At 44.6% G+C, this 11,942-nt stretch overlaps 1 protein-coding gene across 5 annotated transcripts in view; it reads right to left on the reverse strand.

Annotated features, from left to right (window-relative positions):
• LOC135195055 (zinc finger protein 420-like) overlaps positions 1 to 4,866 on the reverse strand; it is a 115,110-nt gene extending 110,244 nt beyond the window's left edge. For all 5 annotated transcript variants that reach the window (XR_010310056.1, XR_010310055.1, XR_010310057.1 and 2 more), the window contains exon 1: positions 4,400 to 4,866. The gene's annotated coding sequence lies outside the window, so the exon portion shown is untranslated. The remainder of the gene's footprint in view (positions 1 to 4,399) is intronic.
• Positions 4,867 to 11,942: the final 7,076 nt, after the last annotated feature.

Below are 11,942 nucleotides of genomic sequence, written 5' to 3' on the forward strand. Positions count from 1 at the left end.
GCCCAACTCGAAAGTCGGGCTGCAGTGGCAGGTGAAGACCATGAGATCTTAGCCACGGCCTGGTGGACAAGGTGGTTACTGTCTTTGGCCTGACACTTGTCTACAGCAACATCTACCAACTCTCTAGGGATGAGAGTAGACGCCAGCAATGGTCTGTTCCTTACAATTCATGTCGATTCAGGACCTGCAGAACTGGTGATCAGAGCCAGGACAGCATCCCTCCTCTTCAGCACCAGGCTTGCCCACAGGTTTGCCATCTGGGAGGCAAAGTAGGAGACAGACCTACCTTCAGTAAGGTAGGAAATGGCCCTACCTTCAGACTGGCAGTCTCCTGAAGGCAGAGTCTTCTCCAGGGACAATAGCACCAGAGGAGGAAGCCACCTTGGATACTGTGAATGACTAAAGATCCAGCCAGGAGACTGCCATGACAGTAGCGCCCAGACTCACTGCCTCTTGCTGCAAAAGGGAGACTCATTCCAAAGCAAGGTGCTGCAGCGAGACCCAGGTGTAGACGAACCAAGTCCGGGTCAACCTGCTTGGTCAGCAAAGACCCCTCCAAGGGAGTGTAGTACCGCTTCTGTCAAGGCAGAAGGGAAGGAGCTTGTCCTAGATGTTGGACCAAAGTGAATTCTGTTGCCCAGAGACAAGATTATTCACCTGGTCATAGTATACCCCATAGGCAAGCGAGGACCTTGGCAGCCCCACTGAAACCTTTGGCTCGTTCTTGGGACCCCAAAAGTATTCGAAGCGTGGTGGACAATCCACAGAAACCTAGCCCCTTCCCTGAGATTATTGTGTTGACATATCAGAGTGATGATCACCACAAAAGTCCACTTTATGTCAGGGGTGTCCGCATCCTGAGGGAGAGGACCCTCAAGTCCTTCCAGGATGTGATCTTCCCGAATTACTCTCCCAGTAGGAGAGAGGACCTCAGCAGACCCCTTTGCTCGTGCCTCCCAGTAAAACCCCAGGAGATTGGGGGGGACAGGTGAGGAGGATCAAGCACTCCCACCTGTCCTGCCAGCAGACTTAGCAGGAGGAGTGGGCCACACGCAGTCATCATCCTGCAGTGATGATGGCAACATGGGTCCAGGAGAGCAGAGAGGTTTACGCAAGATGAGCCGCGTGCTCAACTCAACTGAGTCGCTCTGATCGAGTGAACACAATCAGGGAATGGACAGTCAAATGCGCAGCTGACTGGCAAGAACTTGCGGTGTCCTTGACATGCCCCAGTCTTCTTTAAGGGCGAAATCTCACAAGAATAAGACTGCACAAGGGACCTCCTTGCTGTCTCTCCAGGTGTTTGGGATGGGACCAGAATGGGAATCTGCCTGAACACTGGTGATAGTGCCAGCAGGAAGAACCAAGACACCAGCATGTTTCGGCTCTTTTTCTCACCCTGTGGATGAACTGGGATGGTGAGAGATCTCTCCGGCACCAGTTCAGGATACACGAGACTCTGTAGACACGAATACTTGGAGTGACTCGCGACTGAGTACCTGACACAGCACCAATCTTAGGAGTAGACTTCTTAGAACTGGTGATGGGAGCGCAAACCCAAGTCTACGCACCTGTGGCTCCCAAAACACACAACCCTGGCAAGGCATGTGAATTGGTTCCCAAACCCGCAAGGCAGGCAGAGCTGGTGAGAAAACCCAATGCCTCCCCTGTGGAGGGAGGCACCCCCTTAGAAGCCCAAGGCAGGTCTTCTTAGGGGAGAAGCAGCCTTCTTCTTTGGTCAACAAGCCTCAAAAAGTGAGAAGGCAGAAGACGACGAAGACAAGGATGACATCTTAAGGAACCTCTTCTTTGACTTCTTTGTAAGCTTCTTCAGGATATGTTTGTTTGTATGATGTTTTAGTGGTCAAGTCCCCCATCCAAGAGGGAGCACCAGACATCACAGGGGCAGCCAGGGCAGCGGAAGCAGCAGGAGCGACCCAGACTGCAGGAGTGACAATGGGAGCAAACAAGACAGTCAGGGTAGGAAGCATGGCAGGGGCAACTCGATGCTCAGGGACTATAGGAGCAGGCACAGCAGAAGTTACACTTGGGACGTCGACCACGGGAGACACAGCAGGAGCAGGTGTGGCCACCGAAAAACTGGGAGGCACTGGCACTGCATACTGAGGAGCCGGAAGATGCACAGCTGTACCCATCGCCACTGAAGGGGCCATACTAGTAGGGTGATGAGTAAAATCCATCATAAGCACCTTGGCTAAGGAGTGTGACTTTACCGTGGTCGAAGTTGTAGTTGAGGAAGCATGGGTCACAACGGGTCCCCGCCAGATGGGATAGGAAGCCTTGCAGAGGAGTACCTACTAGACCTAGGGAGTGCCGAGCTGCAACTAGGGCCGTAGCCAGAGGATCCTCACCCAATATTCCTTTAGAAAGAAGTCAGACTGCCAGAAGGCCAAGCTTGCCGGGAGAGAGACACGAGGATAGAGGGTTAACCACCAAGGGTGTAGTTGGGGGAATATATAACCATCAGATGACGTCTCGGCAGCCTTCCTCTGGTAACGTTTCCTCCCTTCAAATTTCACCCACTGCTCAGATGGCCAGGAGCAACGTGACAACACTCACGTCCCCTGCAGAAGGTACAGAGGTGGTTGTGAGAATCAACATCAATGTAGGAGCGGAGGCTGAGAGCGAAGGGACTCGCGTCTGCATAGCACAACAGCCGAAAGCAAATTGGAACGTTTACCTTTGTGCAGGTGGGCTTCCTGCCAACCAGACAGTTATTAGCCTAACTGCCTAACCATCTGGGCTGAAAGTTCAACGGCCATTTCCTGCACACTGAAAAGTAATTCCTAATGTCAAGGACCAATGGTTGGTATATTGAGTAGGAACAAACATAGACTAAAATACCCAACTGGAATAACATTTGGGTCACACAGCTACTAGGGTAAAAACCGACCGGATGACCAGCCTCTACCATAGTGCAACCACCTTACTATACCAAAAAAGTGCTTTAACACATCTTGTTCCTGTAACCCAGGACAGACATTAGTCAAAGCCTGTGTCCGTCAAAGCAACACCTTGAGACCTCTACTTTCCTCTCAAAGTAAGTTTTTTCTCTTAAGTCACAAATGAAGGCCATACTAAGTATTTCCGATTTTCGAAAAGGTGGTTGCGCTATGGTAGAGGACAGCCATTCGGTTATTTTATACCCTAGTACCTATTATGCAAGTATTGGTCCCAAGTAGGTATTATCCAAAGCTTAACTTGATAAATAGGTAGACTAGCTATTCCACTAAGTAGTTAGCCTGCTGTATCCTAATTTGGAAAGTGTAGCCTAGTCTAGCCAATTAAAGTTCTCCAGCACTGCTGAAGACTGCACAGCCCAGTACTACCGAGTGTAGGATAGGCATTTCAACCTGTTTGAGTATCCTACCTGGTAGATCTAGGGTACCTATCCGCGGCGACCCAGACTATGGCAGTTGCGGTTTTTCTATGCAGTTTTACCTCCTGAAGAAGAATTTTAAGTAATATTTATTCGGACGACTGTAATTAACCCCCAGGGGCCAGCACTAAACACGGCAAAATACATTGGACGCCCCAATCCCTAGTGGATGTCGTATCCGCGGTTACGTTTCTTGCAGGGTAATTCTAAAGAATAGTTCTGCACGAACTGCAAAAAACGTAACCACGGATACGACATCCACTTGGAATTGGGGCGTCCAATGTATTTTGCCGTTTTTAGTACTGGCCCCTGGGGGGTTAATTACAGTCATCTGAATAGCCTAAATATTATTTAAATTCTTGTTCAGTAAGTAAAATACCTAACACAGGAAAACGTCAATTGCCATAGGTAGTCTAGGCCACTGCAGATTGCTTTTGTAGAAATACCGCCTACCTACTAGGTAGTTAGCCTAAATATAGTAGCAAGGTAATATGAGAATACCCTGCTGACAACCTCAACAGCACTACCTTAGGTACTCTACCTACCTAGCTAGTACTCTGTTTTTTTCCATCTGTCCATCCGCCTGTGGTGGTCACGCATGGTAACACTGCGTCCCGGGCTTTAAATACCTAGTTACAGTATGTGTAAGTTTTAGTTAAATAAAAGGATATCTGGGTGTACATTTGCAACTGAAAAGTGTTTTAATAATTTACTGTAGTAGTACCTATGCGAATTACACCATTAATATTCGAAATTGGATATTATTTAAAGCCCGGGCCGTTGTGTTGCCATGCGCACACACCACAGGCGGATGGACAGATGGAAAAAAACAGAGATATACCTAGGTAGCTAGTAGGTAGTAGCTAGGTAGTATAGTAGTACCTAGGTAGGTACTAGCTAACCTAGCTACCAAACTGATAGTAGCTAGTAGCACCCAATGGCTTGCAACCCAGTCCAGCCCTACTCGAGCACTACAAATAAAAATGAATGGGGCCTTACCATGCCTGCCCTGGCACTGTCGCACGGTCCGCCACATCTCGAGGGTCAGGTCAGCCTACCCTATAGCCTTAGTAGTAGCTAGCTAGTAGCTAGGTTACTCAACTAGCAATGAGATGTCAGTCCTTTCTCAAGCAATTGATTATTCAAACATCACATGAAGCGGAAAGGCAGACATTCTCTCTCGTCAGATTTATCGGTGGTCTCTTGAAAGTTTGACCTTTAGCCTTTGACATTTGTCTAGTTCCTTAACAAAACTGATCTGTCTTTTGATGGCAACGGTACGAAATTCTGTCCTCAATGGAATTAAACATGCTCCATCAACGTAAACGAAGCCATGTCATATGACATGAAAGTGAAGAGGAATGACAACGTCTAAAATTCAGGGGTCATTCGCCTCGCATAGAAGTAAGTAAGGCTGCTTTCACACACAAACACAGACCTCAAACACATTCTACCTCACTGGATTATACTTTCTCGCTCTTTAGATATCTATGCAAACTAGATCAGCAACATCAATTCACAAAATAGTCACAATCATCTTGGAATGATTGAAAATTTTACGGGAATAATATTTTATTGAAAATATAGTGAAGTACAAATTTTTTAGATCAGCAACATCAATTCACAAAATAGTCACGATCATCTTGGAATGATTGAAAATTTTACGAGAATAATATTTTAATGAAAATAGTATAAGTGAAGTACAAATTTTTTAGATCAGCAACATCAATTCACAAAATAGTCACGATCATCTTGGAATGATTGAAAATTTTACGAGAATAATATTTTAGTGAAAATAATAGTGAAGTACAAATTTTTCTAGCTTGATACACAATTCAACCTCGGGTACATTAAAGTTTAGGGGTCCAAATTCACTACTCCTTTGAGTGTATTTGTTTAAGTTTTCCTCCTATATTAAATTCCTTCCTTCGTCAGATCTGCAAACATAAGTATATTTGCTAAAAAAAATGAACAGTTCATCTTCTTACAGAAGCAGAGACTAAAAAAACAAAGGGAATACAGTTGTGCTCTTCACTTGAATAGTGTGGTATGCCCGCAACTGTGTGTGGAGTAAGCGCTTTGGAACCAGGTAGGAACCTGGCACGGGCTCTTGCTCTTCAGAAGCCACATTTTGATAAGCATGAGAAAAATTAGTGGTTTATCTGCTTACAGAAGCAGAGATTAACGATTTTCTCAAAACACTATAAGTCCATATCCCCTGAGACATGCTTTTGTTTATTTACGTCCCCCGCCCCCTTTATTCGTTTTTTCCAATCATTTTTCCATTGTTTTCCATGATTCAATAAATATCTAATAAATCTGTGTGATGCTCTTGACTTTACATAATGCAGTGAATCTGGACACCTAAACTGTAGGATTACCTTTACCTAGTTTTAGACAGCAATGTAGCCCTATATATCGCAAGAAATCTAAGGGACGTGATGAACGACATAGTTGGATATCTTTTTTTTAAAAATTAAACTTAACGAAAATGGGGCTTGCTGTACAGTCATGCTCAAATATGACACAACATGATTCTTTTGGGCATTACCAAAGTCTATTTCAGTGTGAAGTAGTAGCTAGTACTAAACTTTTTTTATTTCTGATATCATACATGTCAATGAGTTTGCGAATTCAAAACTATTTGCCTTATGGGTATATGAATATGATCTATTTCATGCATTGGTACAATTTGTAATATGTGACATGGATTTTTTTTAGCTCAAAGCATGGTATGATAACTATAATAGTTAGCAATCTCGATCGTCAATGCCAGCTCACTTAACTTACTACTCGAAGTGGTCTTCATAACTACCTGTACAACATATAACAGTAGACCTAATAAGCTTAACGATTATTGTCAACAAAATATTCTGCAGGGATTTTGCCAACAAACTGCCTACCTAGTTGGTTTAGATATAGGTAGAATTAGTGAACATAGTAAGTAATTATATGTGTCTAGCAGGATTGATATGGAGATGTGGGCAATGGTTCTGGTTTACAAAAAGCAAAAATTATTCAATTTGATGTTAACTAATGTGGGCAATGGTTCTGGTTTACAAAAAGCTAAAATTATTTAATTTGATGTTTAGTTAACTAGAGTTTTGGAACTAAGAAACTTACTTCTTGTAATGTACTAATTGTAAATTTGAAATGGCTGAAAAGAATGCTCTTGGTCATACCACAGTATCCTCTTTTGACTCTTCTAGCAACAAGATAGGTCGGGTGTGTCCCAGGTCTGTGTGCTGATTTGCCAGTTGGACACTCGCTAGATCATTCTCGGAGCATTTAGTAATTGTACCGTTGTTTAATCCAAATTGATCGACACCGATCTTTGCTTGGTATTGATATGTATCTTGTCAAGTAGTAATACTACATTTGTAAGCTCGATCAAGTTGCGATTTTAGTGACCTGTAACAGAATTTACGTAACTATTTGATTGCTGGTTCCCACGTGTTCCAAAAGTTCTTCATTTGTTCATCATTGTGGTGTATTTTGGTTGTGACCTCACCTATGTTTTGCGAGTAGAATTATAGAATAAGATTTTCTACAGTTGAAATAATGAGTTCCCGCTTGTGGTGGGTTCTTGATTCTGATATGTTTCCCATCTACTGCTTCAAGGGTATATGGGAAATTCCACCGTTCTTGAAACCCACGGGCTATACCCTCTTCCATTCCTCTGGGGTCGTGGGCAACTGAATTACCTCATCTCCAAACACAACCACTATGGCCTTACAAGTCTCAGGCACAATACTCCTGATTGTGAAGTGGGCTACTTGGAATTGGAAGGACAGGCTCTTGTAGGAATCTTCAGTTGCAAGGAAACGTAGGGTAATTGCAACATGTGAGGGTCTTCCCGATGTAGGGCGTTACCCGTTCGACAATTTCATTAAAAAGGTCTTTGTTATTCTCGTGAAGTTGTGGTACAGTCCTGGAGCTTCAATTGCCAATTCTCTCATTAGATTGTCGCAATAACCTTTCTCCTCTTTTCTTTGTAAGTATGGCCACATCCAGCATCTCCTCCTTCTTTGCTCCTTGGCCTGCTCTTTCTTTCGGTCCTGCAGGCCCTCCAGCAGTCTTAACAGCAAGAGGGAATAATAAAAATTCACCATGACCAATGCTAATTCAGGGTGATGGAAGCTGTCAAAAATTCAGGCTGACAAATTGCCATTCCTGAGGGGCCATCTTGTTTCTCTGTCTGCATCTGGGACTGAATTCCCACCAGCTCTTTAAATACCCATTCCAACTTGTTCAAAAGACAGCTGTGTACATCCCCATGTCCTTGCGTACGTCGGCATGTGCCGTTAGGTACGCCGGGAATAAGTCTTAATGCCTTCATGACAGCTGCAAGTGCCTTCCCGACAGTCGCATCCCACAAAAGAACTAGAACATTGACGACATACGTATATGACTACATACGTCAGTAATTTCACCTCGACATATGCATAGGTCGTGCTGAGGTCGCAATCAGCTTTTTTTTTTTTTTTTTTACCCTTAGACTGTTTATGAGGACCAGAACAGCGGGTATAAGAGCCAATAATCTGAACGATCGAGAAATTCTCATCAATTTTAGCAAAATGTTCAAAATAGGAGTATGAATAACAAAAATTTTTATTTGAATTTTGAAGATTAGGCTACATTCAACCTGCCTGTATGTTGCTAAATGATTTATAGGCTTAACAAAAATAATATAAGGTTTATCTGTTTCTCAGATGTAACCTAATCTCATTTACTAAAAAGGAACTACTTTTAGAGATTGCCTGTTCTTTGAAGAATAAAAGATGATTCTGTAAATCATATCAATAAGAAAGCTATTACTTTATATGTACCCTATTAGTAATAGTGCAAAGGATTATGTTGGCATTATCAAAAGTGTAACAGGATAAACAAATATTTGCTACCAAACCATTATTTTTGAAGTGGTTAAGAAACATTATTTTTCATGACAATCAAGATATTCCTATACTAAATACGAAATAAATATTTTCAAGATGACTTCAATGGCTCTATTCTTCATAGACAAATACTTTAGGTGGTTCATGTTGTCACCACACGAGTGGTCATGTCACACAGGCCCCGTTCACCCAATGATATCGGTGGATGTGTTTTAGCTGCAGTAATACTTTCATACTTATTTATATTTTTTCAGTGTCGAAGGTTAAGAAAATCAAATTGGACTATTTCAAATTTTATGATTGCAATTAAAGTCAATTTGCTCTTACACCTCATACAAACCCACAGTCCTTTACATTAGGAATTTCTTTCAACGAAGCCTGGAAATCAGCCGTCGAACTTTCAAACAAGGGGGTTAGACAGTTAACTACTGTCCAATCTGCTTTTGGCCGGTGTAGAGTGAGGATGTGTCTCCACCTCTCTGCCCGACTGCGGTTGAATTATTTTCACCTTTACCAGTGGGATCTCTCCTTGTTGATTGATTTATATGACTGATTGTGTGTTTGTGATTTGTAATATCTGAATCATGCTAACCCACGAATCTAGTAAGCCCTCCACCTACTGGCACATATGCCCAGGAGTAGGGCCCAAGAAATGGGCTGACTTCCTTTGCTCTAGATACCGGAGGACGTGAGTGTTCTAGATCACTGACTTGTACTGAGTGTTGCTCCTGGTCGTCTGACCAGTGGGAGAAGGAGGTATCAGGGAAGGCTACTGGGGCTTCATCTGAGGGTAACACGCCGCCGACCACACCTATTGTGGCTGACCCTTCATCATCCTTCCTTCTTCCCAGCAAGCTTCCTCTTCTTGCTGTTTCCTCTTTGGGGGGAATCTCTCCTTCCACTTCTTTGTCCAATCATTTGATGAAGAGGATGGGGAGGGGGTCCAGCGCCCAGGACGACCTCTCTCCTAGGGTCTCATCTTGTCCTGAGGAGTATATTTCTTCCTCAGGGCGAGGAGGGACTCCTCCTACTAACTGGACACTCATTTCCTCAGGTGTGGCGGCGTCACAGTCTGCGGATCTGCAGCAGGCTTGGTTGACACTAGGCCCTGTCACTTCCTCATTACAAGGTCTAGTGTCACACTTCTCTGTCACTTCTGTGACTCATGCAGCAGTGACAGTGGCAGTGACGTTGACAACTGTGACTACACATAGATTTGCATCAGTCCCGACAATGGTGTTTGCCTATCATTCAACAAATGAGACTTCTTCAGTGGTGATGGGCAGTCAACCCCATATGCCTATAACACAGGCTTCAGTGCCACCTCCACCGGTTTGTTGTGATATCACCCCTGCCACATTTGTTCCTACTGTACCTCAGGGACCCCCCTACCCAGGGTTTCCCTTCAGTGGTCATGGCTTCTGTAGAGCTTTCTCCTTTGGGAGGAGCCCCTGCATCTGCTCCTGTCGTTCCTTAGATGGGGCATCTCACTGCCATCCTGAGGAAACTGGCAAAGAAGAAGAGAGCTAGTAAGGTGTCGTCGTCTTCATCATGGACTTCAGCTTCGTTATCGTCTTCCGCCACCTCCTCTCCTTCTCCGTCTAATCCTCATTTGCCAAAGAAGAAGAAGGTTGTCTCTCCTCCCCCTAAGAAGTCTCGTCATAGGACTTCTAAGGAGTGTGGAACCATCACAACAAACACCTTCACATCAATATCCCGGAACTCAAGGAGGCTTTCCTAACTCTCCAAGAATTCCAGGATCGAGTGATGGGATACTATGTGGTGGTGATGAGGGACAAAACCACAGTGGTGGCATATGTCAACAAGCAGGGGGTCGCATATCCCTCACGCTTCATCAGTTGGCAGTACAGGTGCATGAGTGGGCGGTAGCTTACTAGGTAGAGCTGTCAGCCAAATACATTCCAGGCAAGAGGAATGTAGTGGCAAACAAGTTCAGTCGCCAGAATCAAGTGATAAGAACAGAGTGGTTCCTTGACACGGACGTGGCGGAAAGGTTGTTCGACCTATGGGGGCATCCAGTCGCAAACTGGTTCACCACCTAACACAACGGAAAGTTGCAGATCTTCTGCTCCATAGTGCCAGACACATGGGCTGCTGCACATAACACGTTCCAACACCCATAGGACAATCTTGACATTTACGCTTTTCCCCGTTCTGCCTTATTCGTAAGGTCATCAGCAGGTTGGTGATCACTCCAAATCTTCAGATGATTCTGGTGACTCCCAAATGGCCACAGGCCGTTTGGTACCCCGATCTGTTAGCTCTTCTCTTCTGAGGCCCTTGTAGCTGTTTGGTATCCCGATCTGCTAGCTCTTCTCTTCAAGGCACCTATAAGATTCCTCCAGTCAGAGCTACTCTTCAACAGATTGTGGACTTCCTATCTTTCTCCGCCGGGAGAAGCCCCTCTCAGTCTCTGAGGTTAAAGGGTATAGGTCTGCCCCAGGCTTAGTCCTTAGAAATATCTCTGCTAACGAGGAGCTTTGAGAGGTTTTGCCCACCCAGGGACCTCAGGCCTCCTGGGTGGGATGTGATTCTCGTTTCAAGGAGCCTAACTCGTCCTCCATATGAGCCTTGACTTGAGTCATCAGACAGGAATCTGACACTCAAGACTATCTTTCGGCTTACCCTGGCATCAGTGAAGAGATTCGGAGAACTTCATGGTGTAGCCTTCAACGTTAAACACTTGAGTGGATTGGGATCATTTACGCTTGATTTCGCCCGGAACTTTGTGGTGGAGACTCAAAACCAACCAGTCCCTCTCACTAGGTTCAAGTCCTTTACGATTCCCTCCCTAGAGGATTTTTGTAGTAATGATCCAGACGATATGCTGCTTTGTCGCATTAAGTGCTACAGTGCTATCTGAAGAGGACTCGACATCTCCGGCCTGAATGTCGACGACTCTTTGTTAGCACTGTGGTGCCCAAGAAAGGAGTGTCTAAGATGACTATTTCTTTCTGGCTTCGTAAAACAATCAGGAAAGCGTACTCCCCTGAAGGCAGATATAGCATGGGTACCTTTTGTCGAGAGCTCACGAAGTCTGAAGTATTAGTCCTTCCCTCACATTCCTCAGGTACTGAAAGTTGGGGCGTGGTCTAATCAGACCACGTTTACCTCTTTCTACTTTTGGGACATATCCCACAAGTCCTTAGACACTTTTTCTTTAGGACCGGTGGTGGCTGCTCAACAAGTTGTGTAGCTTACCCAGCTCCTTTAACAGGACAAGGTTGCACCTCGCCTTTTGTTGTATGGCACAAAAGTCTTAATGTGAGAGTGACTGGCTCTCCTTTGCCTTCCTTCATTCTTCTCTCTTCCTTTGGGCAGAGAGTTGCATCTGTCACATGCTGGTACTGGCGGCTGATGCAAGTAAGACTATTCAGAGAGCTTCCTTTCTATATTCTTTGAGTAGATTACAGAAGCTATGGAGGAGTTATGGAGTTCCATTTGACAACGTCTGTGAGTGTGTGTGTGTGTGTGAGAGAGAGAGAGAGAGAATTGCTGTATGGATGGTTAATGACTGAATTGGTTGTTGGTGGGTTCTGGGCTGTCTGCTGGTGCTGTTGATTGTTAAAGTTCTGAGTTTTTAGTGTTTTTGAGTCAGTCTTTGGTGAGAGCTGGTGACAGTAGTG

Source organism: Macrobrachium nipponense, chromosome 15, assembly GCF_015104395.2.
Source record: "Macrobrachium nipponense isolate FS-2020 chromosome 15, ASM1510439v2, whole genome shotgun sequence".
Lineage (NCBI taxonomy): Eukaryota > Metazoa > Arthropoda > Malacostraca > Decapoda > Palaemonidae > Macrobrachium > Macrobrachium nipponense.